Source organism: Phocoena phocoena, chromosome X (assembly GCF_963924675.1).
Source record: "Phocoena phocoena chromosome X, mPhoPho1.1, whole genome shotgun sequence".
NCBI classification, from domain to species: Eukaryota; Metazoa; Chordata; class Mammalia; order Artiodactyla; family Phocoenidae; genus Phocoena; species Phocoena phocoena.
In genome coordinates this window covers 38,523,867-38,538,846 of record NC_089240.1, presented here as the reverse complement: position 1 = coordinate 38,538,846, position 14,980 = coordinate 38,523,867, and the positions used below count along the sequence as shown (strand labels likewise).

The 14,980-nt window shown below is 43.9% G+C and overlaps 1 protein-coding gene across 1 annotated transcript in view; it reads left to right on the top strand.

Annotated features, from left to right (window-relative positions):
• MAOB (monoamine oxidase B) overlaps positions 1–14,980 on the top strand; it is a 113,800-nt gene that overhangs the window by 69,362 nt on the left and 29,458 nt on the right. The window lies entirely within an intron of this gene.

Genomic DNA, 14,980 nt, shown 5'->3' with positions numbered 1-14,980 from the left:
GCAAAGTGGTTTTTCTGCAGCTGGGGACATCTCTGAAGGGGGCTAAGAACCAAGGGCTGCCTGCCAGGAACACTCCTAGCAGGTGAAGAAATAAGACCCTTACTTCTGAATGGGGAGATGGGCAAGCTTATCACGATGTCCACCATACTGACCACTTGGGTAGACCACTCTTCTCTTTAGTAGTTCTAGACAAATCTTTACTTATTGGGGCTTTTGTAGACCTTGACACCTGGCTAACAGAATGGCTGTGGATGGAGAAGCATAGGGGCGTTTGGGGTAAGATAGATGCAGTCGTGAATCCTGCTGACTGTACTCTCCATGAAATAGCTCCCTTTACCCAAAAACTGCGGGGTCCATCAAGGGGCTTTGCAATACACAGCCATGTAGCCAGGTGACACTGTGAAGCCAGCCATGTGCCATGTTATAATTATGGTGCTATAATTCTGTCTCTATGGACCTGCCTCTCCAACTAGACTTTGGAGCTCCTTGAGCCTGGGATTGTATCTTATCTCATTTCTGTGTCTTCAGAGCGTCACATGGTACCTGTCTCATATCTGTGGTCAGTATGTTTTTACTGAATGAAAGAAATTGTCCAAGTGTTCATAGCACTTAAAAGGATGATGCCTAGAGATTTTTCCTGGCCCTTTACAAGCCTATCAGTAAAACAATTCTAATTCTCTTCATCATTTAGCTAAATATAGTGTTAGCTCTAATTTAATAGTTAGATTTTGGTTAGGATTTTGCTTAGGGCTTTTAAAGTCACAAACACATTTAAGCAGACAGAGTGGAATGGCGATGAGGTGGACCTTATTGGTGCCTGCTGTTTCCTGTGCCCTGGTGACCATCCAGATCTTGGATCTCCTGCTGCACGAGAGGTGGTATGAGCTGGGGAACAGGCTTGACTTTAAGCATGGCTGAATTTGAACCCCTCTCATTAGCTGAGTGATCCTGGTGAAGTTGTTCATCCTGACTCACTCGCCTCAATCTGTAAAATGGATCAATATACAAATGTTCATGCAGCATTATTCTAATAGCCAAAAAAGCGAAAACAACCCAAATGTCCATCAACAGATGAATGGATAAATAAAATGAAGTCTATCCATACAATGGAATATCATTCAGCCTTAAAAAGAAATGAAATTCTGAAACATGTTACTACATCCATGAATCTGGAAAACATTACGCTAAGTGAAATAAATAAGATGCAAAATCCATTTATATGCATGTGGTACCTAGAATAGGCAAATTCATAGAGACGGAAAGTAGAATGAGGGGGTTAGTGGGAGGGGGAAATGAGGTGTTAGTGTTTAACGGATATGAAGTTTCTATTTGAGATGATGAAAAAGGTCTGAAAAGGGATCGTAGTGATGGTTGTACAACGTTGTGAATGTACTTAACGGCACTAAACTGTGTACTTAAAAATGGTTAAAATGGGGCTTCCCTGGTGGCGCAGTGGTTGAGAGTCCGCCTGCCGATGCAGGGGACGCGGGTTCGTGCCCCGGTCCGGGAAGATCCCACATGCCGCGGAGCGGCTGGGCCCGTGAGCCATGGCTGCTGAGCCTGCGCATCTGGAGCCTGTGCTCCGCAACGGGAGAGGCCACAACAGTGAGAGGCCCGCGTACCGCAAAAAAAAAAAAAAAAAAAAAAAATAGATTAACCAACAAGGACCTATTGTATAGCACAGGGAACTATACTCAATATTATGTGATAACCTATAAAGGAAAAGAATCTGAAAAAGAATATATATATATAAAACTGAATTGCTATGCTGTATACCTGAAACTTAACATGATATTGTAAATCAGCAATACTTCAATAAAAAAATTTTTTTAACTTGCAAAAATGATCTATGAGAAGTACCATGCACAAGCACCAAAGGTAGTTGTTAACTAAGCATGACCTAGAAAATAAGCATTTGTTTTATGCAAAAGACCGCATAATTCTAAAAGGCAATGGTGCTTAAGGACGGAGGTATGCAGCTCTTTCTCTGGCCTTGAGATGGGTGCAGGAATCTTCTCTAATAATAATCCATATATGTGTGTGTGTATGTGTGTGTGTCTGTGTGTATACAATTGGGTGAGAGCTGTCCTTTCCCAGAGGAAAAACAGAGTGCGTCTCCACTGTACATTGACCCATTTTAACAGAAGGCATATGTTGGACATTGGTCACTGCCCTCCCACCAGCCCGAGCCATCCTGTGGTCAATGGTGAGTGTTGTCAAGAGAGACACAGTGGTATTTCAGTTAATCACCGTAGGACAGTGACGTGACTTCACAGATGAACTCATCACGAACACCTTCCAAATACGTGATTAAAGCATAACTGCCCTCTTGGCATTGCTATTATTTGTTTTGAATATCCTCTGGCCTCTAAACATGGTTTCAGGTGAACACAGCATTAGATTTTCTTTTTTTTTTTGGCTGTGCCTTGCGGCATGCAGGATCTTAGTTCCCCGACCAGGGATCAAACCTGTGCCCCCTGCATTGGGAGCACAGAGTCTTAACCACTGTACTGCCAGGGAAGTCCGTAGATTTTTATTTATGGGTAGCTGTAGATCATTCATTGTCATTGCTGTAGAGTATTCCATTGTGGGACTAGAACTCAATTTGTTGGTCCTTAATACAGTTAATGGACATTTCACATTCTTGTGTATGTGTTTGGAGAACATTTTCTTGGGCATCTAGAAGTGGGTAGCAAGCTGTATACATAAGCATCTTTAATAGATACTGATAAAGAGTTTTCCAAAGTGGTTATACTATGTCACACTCCCATTAGCAGGACATGACAGTCTGGTTGCTTCTTAATCTCACCAACACTCGGTATTGTAATCAAATTTTCTCAACCTCAAATCCGTGCCTCTTGGGGAAGAGCCCAAGATAAGTTTCAGTTACACTCCCCGGTTTTATATATAGAATTGTTTGTATGTGTGCACTTTACTGGAGAGATTACGTGGTTTTCTACAGAGTTTCAGAGGGACCCTTATCCCAGAGAAGAGCAAGGACCACTGCTTCAGGTTTTTGGCTTTCTTATAATGGTACACACAGTGTTTATTTGAGCCAAGATTTCTCTTGGGAAAGCTGAAACTGCTGGGTAGCTGTCTCTATTTTTGAAAGGCACATTATGGAAGGCCTGAGCACTGTGGCGTTTTGCTAGTGCTGACGACGCATGTTGGGTAATGTGTTGGCAGTGTTCAAAATTACACACCCTAAGAAAAAGAGGTGACATTTATTGGGATATTCTAAATGCCTGTGCTAATTTGATCTAATAAACACTTACGTGTCTACAAATTGAAAGAGTGAAAAAATTGGAACAGGAAAGTAGATTTTAGCTGTGGGCGTTATTCTGCTCTGGAAACAACCTCTTAACATCAATGGTGTGTCCTGATGGTTTGACATGTGATACAGCTGGAAATGGCTAATACAAGCAGCAGAGGATTAGGGGCACAAAATCCTGCATCCTTCTCAACACACTGTTATTCTTTGATGTAAATGTATGGGCTGATTTTGGAAACTCTCCCCTGTGGAGGCCTCTGTCTCCATCAGCATGTGTATTTACAACAGATTATGAAAGTAAAGAGGACAAAGATATTGATCAGGTTTGCGGGGTGGGGGGGGGTGGGGGGGGAGAATTACAATTCTCAGCTTCCTAGTTAAAACATTTTAATTTTTTTCAGAAGATATTAACTTTCATTGTATTTAGAAAACATTCAGTCAGACTTCTGTCTCAGATCCTGAAGAATTCCTCTTCTTATTTTAATACTATTTGCCTTAGTCAATTTAGGCTGCTATAACAAAATACAATAGATTGGGTGGCTTATAAACAATAGAAATTTATTTCTCATAGTTCTGGAGGCTGGGAAGTCCAAGATCAAGGCTGCTGGCAGATTTGGTGATGCCGTCTGCTCACTGTATCCTCGCTTGGTAGAAGCTCTCCAGACTTTCTTTTATAAGGGCGCTGATCTCATTCTTGAGGATTCAGCTCTCATAACCTTATCACCTCCCAAAGGCCTCCACCTCCAAATACCATCACACTGGGGTTAGGTTTCAACATATGAATTTGGGGAGGCACACAGACATTCAGTCTATAGCACTATTCATCCGATCAATCATCTATCCTTCCATCCATCCATCCAATCATCCAATGCTCGTCGAACACCAATTGAATATATATCACTCTTAAACATTATAGGAGGAGGCAAATGTTTCTTTTCCTGAAGTAGCTGGAGAAAAAAGGCATACTCACGTGGAACACCTTGAGAATAATATCAAGATAACAATTACAAGCTGCTATGGTAAGGACTCAAAATGGAGTGAACCTTATGTTTCGAGCACTGATGGGGGATGAGGTGAATTTCGGAAGGCTTCTTGAAGAAAGTGAGTCTTGAGCTGGGCATAGAAGTAGTTTAAGCTTTGCACTGCTGGAGATTAGAAGGCAAAGGAGTCTTTGAAGGACAGATGCAGCAACAATGCAGTGGTGAGGATGGCCTGCTGACATCAGGGCACAGAGGCCCTGACCAGAGCACAGAGGCCATCTCCTTGGCATCCCCCTTCTTCTGGCAGCCTTGAGGCAGGAGCCTGGATTTGTTCTAGTGAGCAAGAGTACGTCCCTGTGGAATAAGAGAGAGGATCAATCTGGCCTCCTTTCTGTTCCTTGTGCAGTCCATCTCAGGATGCTTGCTGGGGCCTCTGCCTGAAGTGCTCTGCCCCCCACCCTGCTGAGTCACATGGTTTCCCCCTCTCCTCTCATCTTTTCCCTCAAATGGTACCTTCTCTGTGAGGCCTTCCCTGTCCACCTTATTTAAAATTATAATCAACCCCAAACCACAACACACCCTCTTTGCCTTTCCTACTCTCTTTTTCTTCATAGCACTTATCACTCTCTAATATACTACATGATTTTCTTCTTTATTTTCTTTAGTGTCTGTTTTGTTTAGTTATTTTGGTTACACCTGTTAGAATGTAAGCTCTCAGGAGAGCAGAGACTTTTGTCTGTTGTCACTCACTACTGTGCTCCCAGAGCCTGGAACAGTGACAGATACATAGGAGGTGCTCAAGAAGTATTTGTTGACCTATGTGATTTTAAAATTTCTAATAGCTGCATCGAAAAAATAAATAAACAGGTGAAATTAGTTCTTGTTAATCCTCTCAGGTAGCAATGGGGGAGCTACAGCATTATTGACGTATAATAAACTGCATGTATACACCTGTGAAACCATCCCCACGATCAAAGGTCTTTTTGCCCCTTTGTAATTATATATGTTTAATAGTATATTTTGTTTAACCCAATTTATCAAAAATAGTCATTTTTACGTGTATTCAATATGAAATTGTTAATGAGGTATTTAACATTTTTTTATACCAAGTTTTCAAATTCCAGTGTGTTTTACACTGTGTGTAAAGAAATATTTGTTGAATAAATGAGTGAATGAACTGACATGGAAGTCATTTGAGGGTGGGCTGGACTGGTCCTTGCCTGGGATCAGGAGGGAGAGCCACGGAAAAGATCCGGCTGGTCATTGAACCCATCCTCAGCTTCTACCTGGTTTGTAAGAATCTCAAGTGGTTACTGGGTCAAAATGTCTTCCAGAGACCTTCTTTACACCAACTGAGCAGTGGCTCATGGAGCAGAGATCTAAGTAAGAGCTTGAGTTCTGAATGCACAAACCCGAGGTTAAATTCTGTTTCCCATGACGTGCAAGCTGTGTGACCTTCGAACAAGCTTCTCAACCTCTCTGTGCTTCAGAACTCATCTGTAAAATGAAACACACAATTAGCAATTTACTGACTGAGTTGTGAGAATTAAATTAAATTATTTAATTAAAACCATTAGCCTAGTGTCTGACAAATGGTGTTCAATAATTATAATTAAGAGGCTGGGAAGTTTCATGATCAAGAGTATTGGCCTTTGAATGTCTGAATTGCAATCCTGCTGCCACTTAGCAGTTGTGAGACCTTGAGCAGACGATAATTATTTCACCTCTCTATGTCTCAGCTTCTCCATCTGAAAGGGTGGCCGTGAAGATTAATGAATCAATACATGTAAAGTGCACAGAACAAGGCCTGAACCGGGTAAACAGTCTCTGTCAGCTGTTGTCATTATTGTTTGTTAATATTATTCCTGCAAGGCTTTGCCTAATTTCTCAGCCAGTACCATCCTCATCTTCCCTATTTCTCCCTACATGGACGATTCTGTTGCAGGAAGGTGGACCCCTTCCAGGGCCCGAGAGTGGGTTCTTGTCTAACACCTGGAAATGAGTTGTCCAAGGAGACACACGTGCTGACAAAGCAAGAGACTTTTTTAGGAAGGGGTGCTGGGCGGAGAGCAGGAGGGTAAAGGAACCCAGGAGAACTGCTCTGCCACGTGGCTCGCAGTCTTGGGTTTTATGGTAATGGGGTTAGTTACCAGGTTGTCTCTGGCCAATCATCTTGCTTGGCCCCTAGTCTGACTCAGGGTACTGCCTGGTGGCGTGTGAATCTCTCAGCCAAGATGGATTCCAGCAAGAGGACTCTGGGAAGTTGGTCCTCTCCGCCCTCTTTTGGCCCCTCCCGAATTCACCTAGTTAGTTTTCAGTGACAGCACCATGTTCCTTATCAGGACCTTCTGTTGTGAGACAACTCAGGCAATCGGGGTCTGGCCAAGGCGGGTGGTTTCAGTCAACGGTTCCCTAACAACTCCAGGCCTTTTCTGTGCTAAGTGCTGCTGGCTTGTTCCAAAAACGTTGTCACTGTTGTCTACCCCGTCCTCCAGCTTCGCCCATGTGATGATGCAATCAGAACCCCGTGCTGGGGCTTCCCTGGTGGTGCAGTGGTTAAGAATCTGCCTGCCAATGCAGGGAACATGGGTTCGAGCCCTGGTCCAGGAAGATCCCACATGCCTCGGAGCAACTAAACCTGTGCGCCACAACTAGTGAGCCCGTGCACCACAACTACTGAAGCCCGTGCGCCTAGAGCTCGTGCTCTGCAACAAGAGAAGCCACCACAACAAGAAGCTCCTGCACACCGCAACGAAGAGTAGCCCCCGCTCGCCGCAACTAGAGAAAGCCCGCACGCAGCAACAGACCCAACGCAGCCGAAAATAAAACAAATAAATATATTTAAAAAAAAAAAAGAACCCCTGTTGACCACAGGCTCCAAGTGCTTAGAAATGAGAACAGATAAACAGAGGAAGAAAACCATTTGCCTAAGTAGAGCTTCCTTCCCTCCTCCCCCATAGGGTAGATTAAATTTCTTTTCTTCCAAACTGGAAATATAGATCAAAAGTTAAGCTTGGTCCTCCTATTTTGTTTGTGGCCCAAGCATAGTCCTTTCCAAGAGCTGTAAAAGTCATTGAGTTCTAGAGGGGCCGGATGGCCTGCTCCACAGTGAGGAAAGCGACATTCCCATGAACGGCAGAAGAGACACGGAGAGGGAAAGGTCACTGTCGAGAAGCGGGATTGAAGAAAGGCCAGGCCACCTGTTCTTACTGCAGAGACTGGGGTCAATGTGGGGAATAAGATGGCAAAAGGGCTTCCCAGATGCGACAGACTTCAGGGTGTGCAGTCTTTGCCTCAGAGAACAAGGGTCAGGAGAAGAGCAAGACGTCTGGAGCATCAAAGTTGACATTAGTGATGTACTTGCCGCCAAGCCAGCCCGTCTCAGAGCCCTGGCCCACTCGTTAGGGGGAGAATTGAGAGGCAGATTTCAGATGTTTTTACTGAACCTGCCGAAGCTCTTAGGCTACAAAATAAGGCCATGTGATAATCGAGTTGCTTGCTGGTTTTCAGCAAGTCTGCTTTAGAAAGTCAAACATAAATCTTCATGCCAGGGTGTCTGATTCTAGGAATTTACCCAAAGGACATTAATCAAAAATGTGGGCACGGGGCTTGCCTGGTGGTGCAGTGGTTGGGGGTCCGCCTGCCAATGCAGGGAGCGTGGGTTCGTGCCCCGGTCCGGGAGGATCCCACGTGCCACGGAGCGGCTGGGCCCACGCGCCATGGCTGCTGGGCCTGCGCGTCCTGAGCCTGTGCTCCGCAGCGGGAGAGGCCACAGCAGTGAGAGGTCTGCGTACCGCAAAAAAAAGTAAAAAATTGTGGGCATGGATTTATGGGTACGAAGTGGTTGTATAAACGACGGGGTGTTCGTCATGATCCCAGTACTGTCAGCAGCATTCATTTAGTGAGTGCATCCTGTTTGCCATGTATCATTTTGGTTAATTCTTACAATACCCCTGTGAGATGGGTACCATTATTCCAAATCTAAAGATAAGAGAACACAAATATTGAACAACTTGACTGTAGTCACACAGCTATCAAGTTTCCGAGACCATTTTGAATCCATTCTTTGGTCATTTAAAAGCCACCCTGGGGACTTCCCTGGTGGTGCAGTGGTTAAGAATCCGCCTGCCAATGCAGGGGACGGGTTCGAGCCCTGGTCCGGGAAGACCCCACATGCTGCGGAGAAACTAAGCCCGTGTGCCACAACTACGGAGCCTGCGCTCTAGAGCCCACGAGCCACAACTACTGAGCCCACGTGCCACAACTACTGAAGCCTGTGAGCCTAGAGCCCGTGCGCTCCGCAACAAGAGAAGCCCCCGCTCACCGCAACTAGAGAAAGCCAATGCGCAGCAACAAAGACCCAACGCAGCCAAAAATAAATAAATAGATTTATTTAAAAAAAAAAAAGCCACCCTGCATCCCTTCTCCTGTGGTTCTATACCAGCCCTTTTCAGACTTTTACATTCTTGAAAATTACTGAGAACCTCAAGTAGCTTCGTCTCAACTGACTCCATCTCTTTGTATTTTCCATATTAGGAATTGAAACTGAGGATTTTTAACAATATCTATTAATTCACCTAAAATAACAATAAAAACCCTGTGACAAGTTAACATTTTTATGGAAAAAAGTGATTTCTAAAGCAAACACATGAGTGAGTGGCATTGACTTTCATTTTTGCATATCTCTTTCACATCTGGCTTGAGAGAAGACAGCTGGCTTCTCATATCTGTGTTGGCATTCAATCTGTTGTGATATGTTGTTTTGTCCCTGAACTGGGGACTTACTCTGATGTCATGATTTCTTCAGACGAGACAGGCCTCCCTGGACAATGTTCTAAATAGTAACAATCACTGGACTGTTTCTACAACAGCCAAATCTGAGGCACAAAACTCTCATGTTACCTTTGGTCACGTCAAATAAATTTAGACGTTCCCGCCCTCCCCTACTTATTCCCTGAAGCTTGAAGACTTGACATTTTTATGTCTCTAACAATAGTTCTTTCCTGGGTTTGTCAGAAGCTTTCTCTAATCTTATAAAAGAATACAGTTGGCTCTCCGTATTCGCAGATTCAACCAACTATGGATCGTGTATTATGTTTATGATCGTGGTTGGTTGAATCTGTGGATGCGGAACCCGTGGATACAGAGGGCCGGCTCTGGGACGTGAGAATTCACAGATTTGAGTATCTGCTGTGGGTCCTAGAACCAGTGCCCTGAGAACACTGAAGGACAACTGTAATTGTTTTTATAAACTTAGCTAAGATGCTACCTGCTTGGACGTTAAGACACCAAAGACTGTCAGTAAATGAGAACATAAAAAGGGTGAAGTGTTTTATTCTTCTTCATCACGGTGCTCTTTACATATTGTTTGGCTTCCATTTACTCACGCAGAGCCCTCTGTGGTGGTCACTTCTCACTCCGGTTTTGGCTTTAGAGTTCTGAACACACCTCCTATCTAAGAGCGTTCCTGATTTAGGAGGGCTTTGGTAGCTGGTCTCTGACACCATTGAGTTGCTGGAATGATTGCTGTTGGTGCAGCCCTCACTGTGTTTAGGACCCCATTGAATGAGAATCCCTGGGCTTCAGCTGGGGTGACATTTCAACTGGGCTACTAAGCTGGCATCTATCAAGAACAATCTTGGAAGCCCCACCCCACCTCCATCATATCCCTTCCATAAGACACGTGCTGTACAAAGACCTTATCCTTGAGAAAGGAGGGAGGGATGGTAGAGAGGTGCGCATCTCACAATGTGTCCCTGAGTTGAAGGTTAACGGGGAAGGAGAAACAGGTTACTGTTGTTGATGGGGCTCCCTGTGCAGGTCATGGTTTTCCGGGTAACTCTGCCCTCACCCAAGAGCTGTTCTTCACCCTTTCCCGAGCCAATCCATGAGTCAGACTGGAGTTCTCAGTTTTTTAAGCGCTTGTCCCTAAGTTCCCAGGAGTTGCCATGGCTGTTGGTGCAGACCTTGGCAGTGACAGAGCAGGCACCAATTAACCAAATCTGCGGGTGTCACACTCTTCTTCAAGCCATCTGCTGGTGATTTCTAGCAGAACCAAAGTGTTTGTGAAAACAAGCAAACACAAAGCCCTGAATAACTAAATTATCTGGGCGACTACCAATTTCTTCCTCTCCATTCTTGGTCCTAAAGATTTTTGCGACAAAAATGGGCTGTTTTTCCCATTTAAGCGGTGGCTATTCAACCTGCTTGTGGTTTTATCTCTTTCTGATGCCCTTTACCTGTGGGCACAATGCCACACTGAGGAGTCCAGGGAGAGGTCTCTGTATGCCGGTCTTGGATGTACTCTGCCCTTGCGAGGTAGCCTGACTTGGTTCTTCACAATGGGAGTTCCATCTCTCACCCTCTTTGTATAAATGCATCTCTGGTGTGTGGTGGGAAGCAGGGCAGGTGTTGCTGGTGAGGATCTTTGGAGGCCAAAGTAGGTGACTTAAAAACAAGGAAGTTAATAATAGCATAGGAAACCTGCTATAAACTGAATGTTTTTGTCCCCCTCCAATTCATATATTGAAATCCTAACCCCCAATGTGTTAGTATGAGACGTTGGAGCCTTTGGGAGATGATTAGGTCATGAGGACAGAGTCCTCATGAATGAGATCGGTGCTCTTATAAATAGACCCAGAGGGCTCCCTTATCTCTTCCACCATGTGAAGATACAGTAAGAAATGGCCATCTATGAACCAGGAACTTGGTCCTCACCAGACATCAAATCTGCCAGCGTCTTGATCTTGGACTTCCCAACCTCTAGAACTGCAAGAAATAAATTTCTCTTGTTTATAAAGCACCCAGTCTATGGGGTTTCTTTTGTTATAGCAGCACAAATGGACTAAGACAAAATCTAAGTACAAAAGATCTTTTTAGAATTCAGGACATTGTGTGCCAAATAAATAACAAGTTCAAGGTCACACAGCTGAGATGATATCCAACATTTATTGTGAATTTACTGTGTGCCATCAATCTACGCCTACAGGTCCTAGGCGTGCAAAAATAATAATTACAGTAGTAACAGCTGCAGTAATAGCAACAACAACATTTACTGAGAACTGACAACACGCCAGCCACTGTTCAAAGTAACTTACGTGAATCATCTCACTTCATCTTTCTAGTACATCTGTGAGGTAGCTACTGTCGTCCCATTTATACACAAGTAAACTGAGGACAGAGAGCTTAAGTAACTGAACACAACTAGTGAGTGGCAGAGCCATGACTTGATCCAGGTAGGCTGACTTGAGTCCGTGATCTTGCAGCTTAGAGCCCAATGGGTGACACAAAGTGGTAAATGCATGAAGCTGGTACAGTGGAGTTAGTGGCAGGTGAAAGGTAAACGGGGAGCTCTGGGACCCTGAGAAGGCCACCTAACCCAGTTGTTTATGGTAATCTGGGCATAATTCCTGGAGGAAGATGATGAGGCCAAGAGATGTTGAGTTGGAACAACGAGATTAAGCAACTCACTCGCTCGGTGTCAGTCAGTTTCAGGGAGGCAGTGCTGGGGTGGGACCCACATGTGCTTTGCGGAGAATGATCCTATGGATCCATCCATAGGTTTCTACTGAATAAATTCTATGTGCTGAGCTCTGATGGAGGCATAAGTAGAGGTTTAAAAAAGTCAGCATGCAAATTGCGTGGTATGTGAATTGTATCTCAAAAAAGCTGCTTTTTTTTTAAAGCCAGCATACACCTAGTTGATTCTATTAAATTCAACATTTTTAAAAATAAAAGAAATGAAGGCTCCTTGGAGAAATGGCAGATCCTAGGGCTGTGGCAGAGACAATAGACAATGAGCCTGGAGAATCTTCTAGTGCCAGAAATGAAGAAAGCGCTCAAAAAACAGAAGGATGAAGCCATGTCAAGAGGACACAGGAGCCCCCAACGACCACAGATGGAACAATTTGAGCAAGAAAATAAAAATGTAGTATTGGATTATAACCCAAAGTATAAAGTGAATATATATAAGTCCATACTGATATAAAGAGGAGATTGAATAAATAAATAATAGGGGAGAAAGAGGCAAATATTCCCTAGAGAAGAATTTTAAAAATGTATCTGGACACCTCCCTCCAGGAAGTAGTGTTTACTCCCTACCATCTCCTCTTGAGAATGGACTGAACTTAGTGACTCTCTTCCAAGGAACAGAGCAGGGAAAGGGGGAAATATAACTTTACAGTGGAGAAAGCTGGCAGGTACCACCTTAACCAAGGAATCAAGTTAATATCAGCAGAGATAAGTCAGGTGCCCCCCAAGGTGATGTGGTGAGAAGGGCACTTTCCTCTGTTGTATTCTTCCCCCAAACCCACAACCCCCATCTAAAAATGAAAAAAAAAATTCACACAGATCCAGATTGAGAGACAGTCTACTAAATACCTGACCAGTATCCTTCCGAACTGTCATGGCCATGAAAAAGAAGGAAAAACTGAGACACTGTCACAGACCAAAGACCAAGGAGACTTGGTGATTAAGTGTAATGTAGTATCTTTTGTGGGATCCTGGAACAGAAAAAGTACCTTAGTTTACAAATTGGTGAAGTCGAATAAGGTCTTAGGTTTTATAAATAGTCATGTACCAGTGTCAATCCCTGGGTTTTGAGAAATGTACGACGGTAATGCACGATGCTAACATTAGGGAAAACTAGTTGAGAGGGATCTAGACACTTTCTGTACTATCTCTGCAACTTCTCTGTAAATCTAATATTCTAAAATCAACAGTGTACTTAAAGCATAAAAGAAAAGTCGACAAGTGTTGGTTGGGATGTGGAGCAATTAGAACTCTCATACATTTCTGGTGAGAATATAAAGCAGTAGAACCACTTTGGAAACTGTTAAACTTGAAAAGTTAAACATACACCCACCATGCAGCTCAGCCATTCTGCTCCTAGGCATTTATCCAAGAGAAAAAAAATATATGTATGTAAAAAGACCCGTACAGGGATGTTCATAGCAAACATCCACAATGAATGAATCAAAACTGGAAAGAATCGTCAACAGAGGAATGGATAAACAAAGCATGGTACATCCATACAATGGAATACTACTCAGCAGTCAGAAAGGACTGACTGCAGCATGGATGAACCTCAAGAACGTCATGCCAAGCAAAAGAAGCCAGATAAAGGTGGAATCATACATACTGCATGATTCCATTGTTTAAGAAATTCTAGAACAGGCAAAACCAATCTATAGTGACAAAAAACCGATCAGTGGTTGTCTTGGGCCAGAAAGTGGACAGGAATTGACTGGGGAGGGGCAAGAGAGAACTTTCTGGGGTGATGGGAATGCTTTATATCTTGATTGTGGTAATGGTTACACAGGTGCTTACAGTGTGTCAAAAACTTCTCAAATCGTGCATTTAAAATTGTTTCTTTGGGTGTAAATTATACCTCAGTAAAGTTGACTAAGAAGTGTGATAGTTAATTTTATGTGTCTACTTGGCTAGGCCACAAAAGACATTTGATCAAACACTATCCTAGATGCTTCTGTAGAGGTTTCTTTTTAGATGAGTTTAACATTTAAATTAGACTTTGAATAAAGTAGATTATCCTCCATAATGTGAGTAGACCTCATCCAATCAGTTAAAGGCCTTAATAGAAAAACACTGAGGTCCCCCAAGGAAGACGGAATTCTGCTAGCAGATGGCCTTTGGACTTGAACTGCAACTCTTCCCTGGGTTTCCAGCCAGCCAGCCTGCCCTGTAGATTTTGGAGTTGCCAAGCCTCTACAATTGCCTGAGCCAATTCCCTAAATTAATCTCTCTCTCACTGCCCCCCGCCCCCCTTCTCACACACACATACATCCTATCGGTTCTGTTTCTCTGGAGAACCCTGACTAATACAAGAAGCAAAGTAAGCCTGTATGATAACTCTTCCCTGAGAATCTTAGGGCCTTGTTGGAGAACAAAGAACAATATGACCATAGAATTAATTATTAAAATAGTTTCTGTAACTACAAAATCAGTATGAGATGAATCTTTGCCAAATGACTGAGAGTTATTGTGAGATCTTGGTTGACTGTGGACCTTGAGTTACTCCAATTTGGTTGCAAGATGATGTCAGAATGCATGGCCTGACTTCTGACTCAGGTTTTCAAATGAACCTAAAGTGGTTTTTGTGGATGTACCTGAACTGCCATTAAGTTAAGCCTCCCAGAGATGACATACAAGCTGCCATGTTAGTAATCCTTGGAGAAATATATGCCCTTTGTCTCTGTGTCAAAGCGTCCCTGCTCTTCTGGGAGAACCAGGCAGTGTAAACATGTCACAAAGAGAACCTTGAAGTTGTGTCTCCTGTTTTTGCAGTATGCGGGCCTCTCACTGTTGTGGCCTCTCCCGTTGCGGAGCACAGGCTCCGGACGCGCAGGCTCAGCGGCCATGGCTCATGGGCCCAGCCGCTCCGCGGCATGTGGGATCTTCCCGGACCGGGGCACGAACCTGTGTCGCCTGCATTGGCAGGCGGACTCTCAACCACTGCGCCACCAGGGAAACCCTCTTTTCTTCTTTTTTCTTTTTCTTTTTTTTTTTTTTTTTTGGCTGCACTGCTCGGCGTGCGGGATCTTAGTCCCTGACTAGAGATCAGACCCCGGCCACGGCAGTGAAAGAGCTGAGTCCTAACCACTGGACCACCAGGGAACTCCCTAAGTTGTCTCTTCTTTCTGCTTTGACCTTGATCTCTGGGAACTCCTGTGTTGACCTAGCATATCTGATTCCTTGGAGAAGCTTGCTCGGC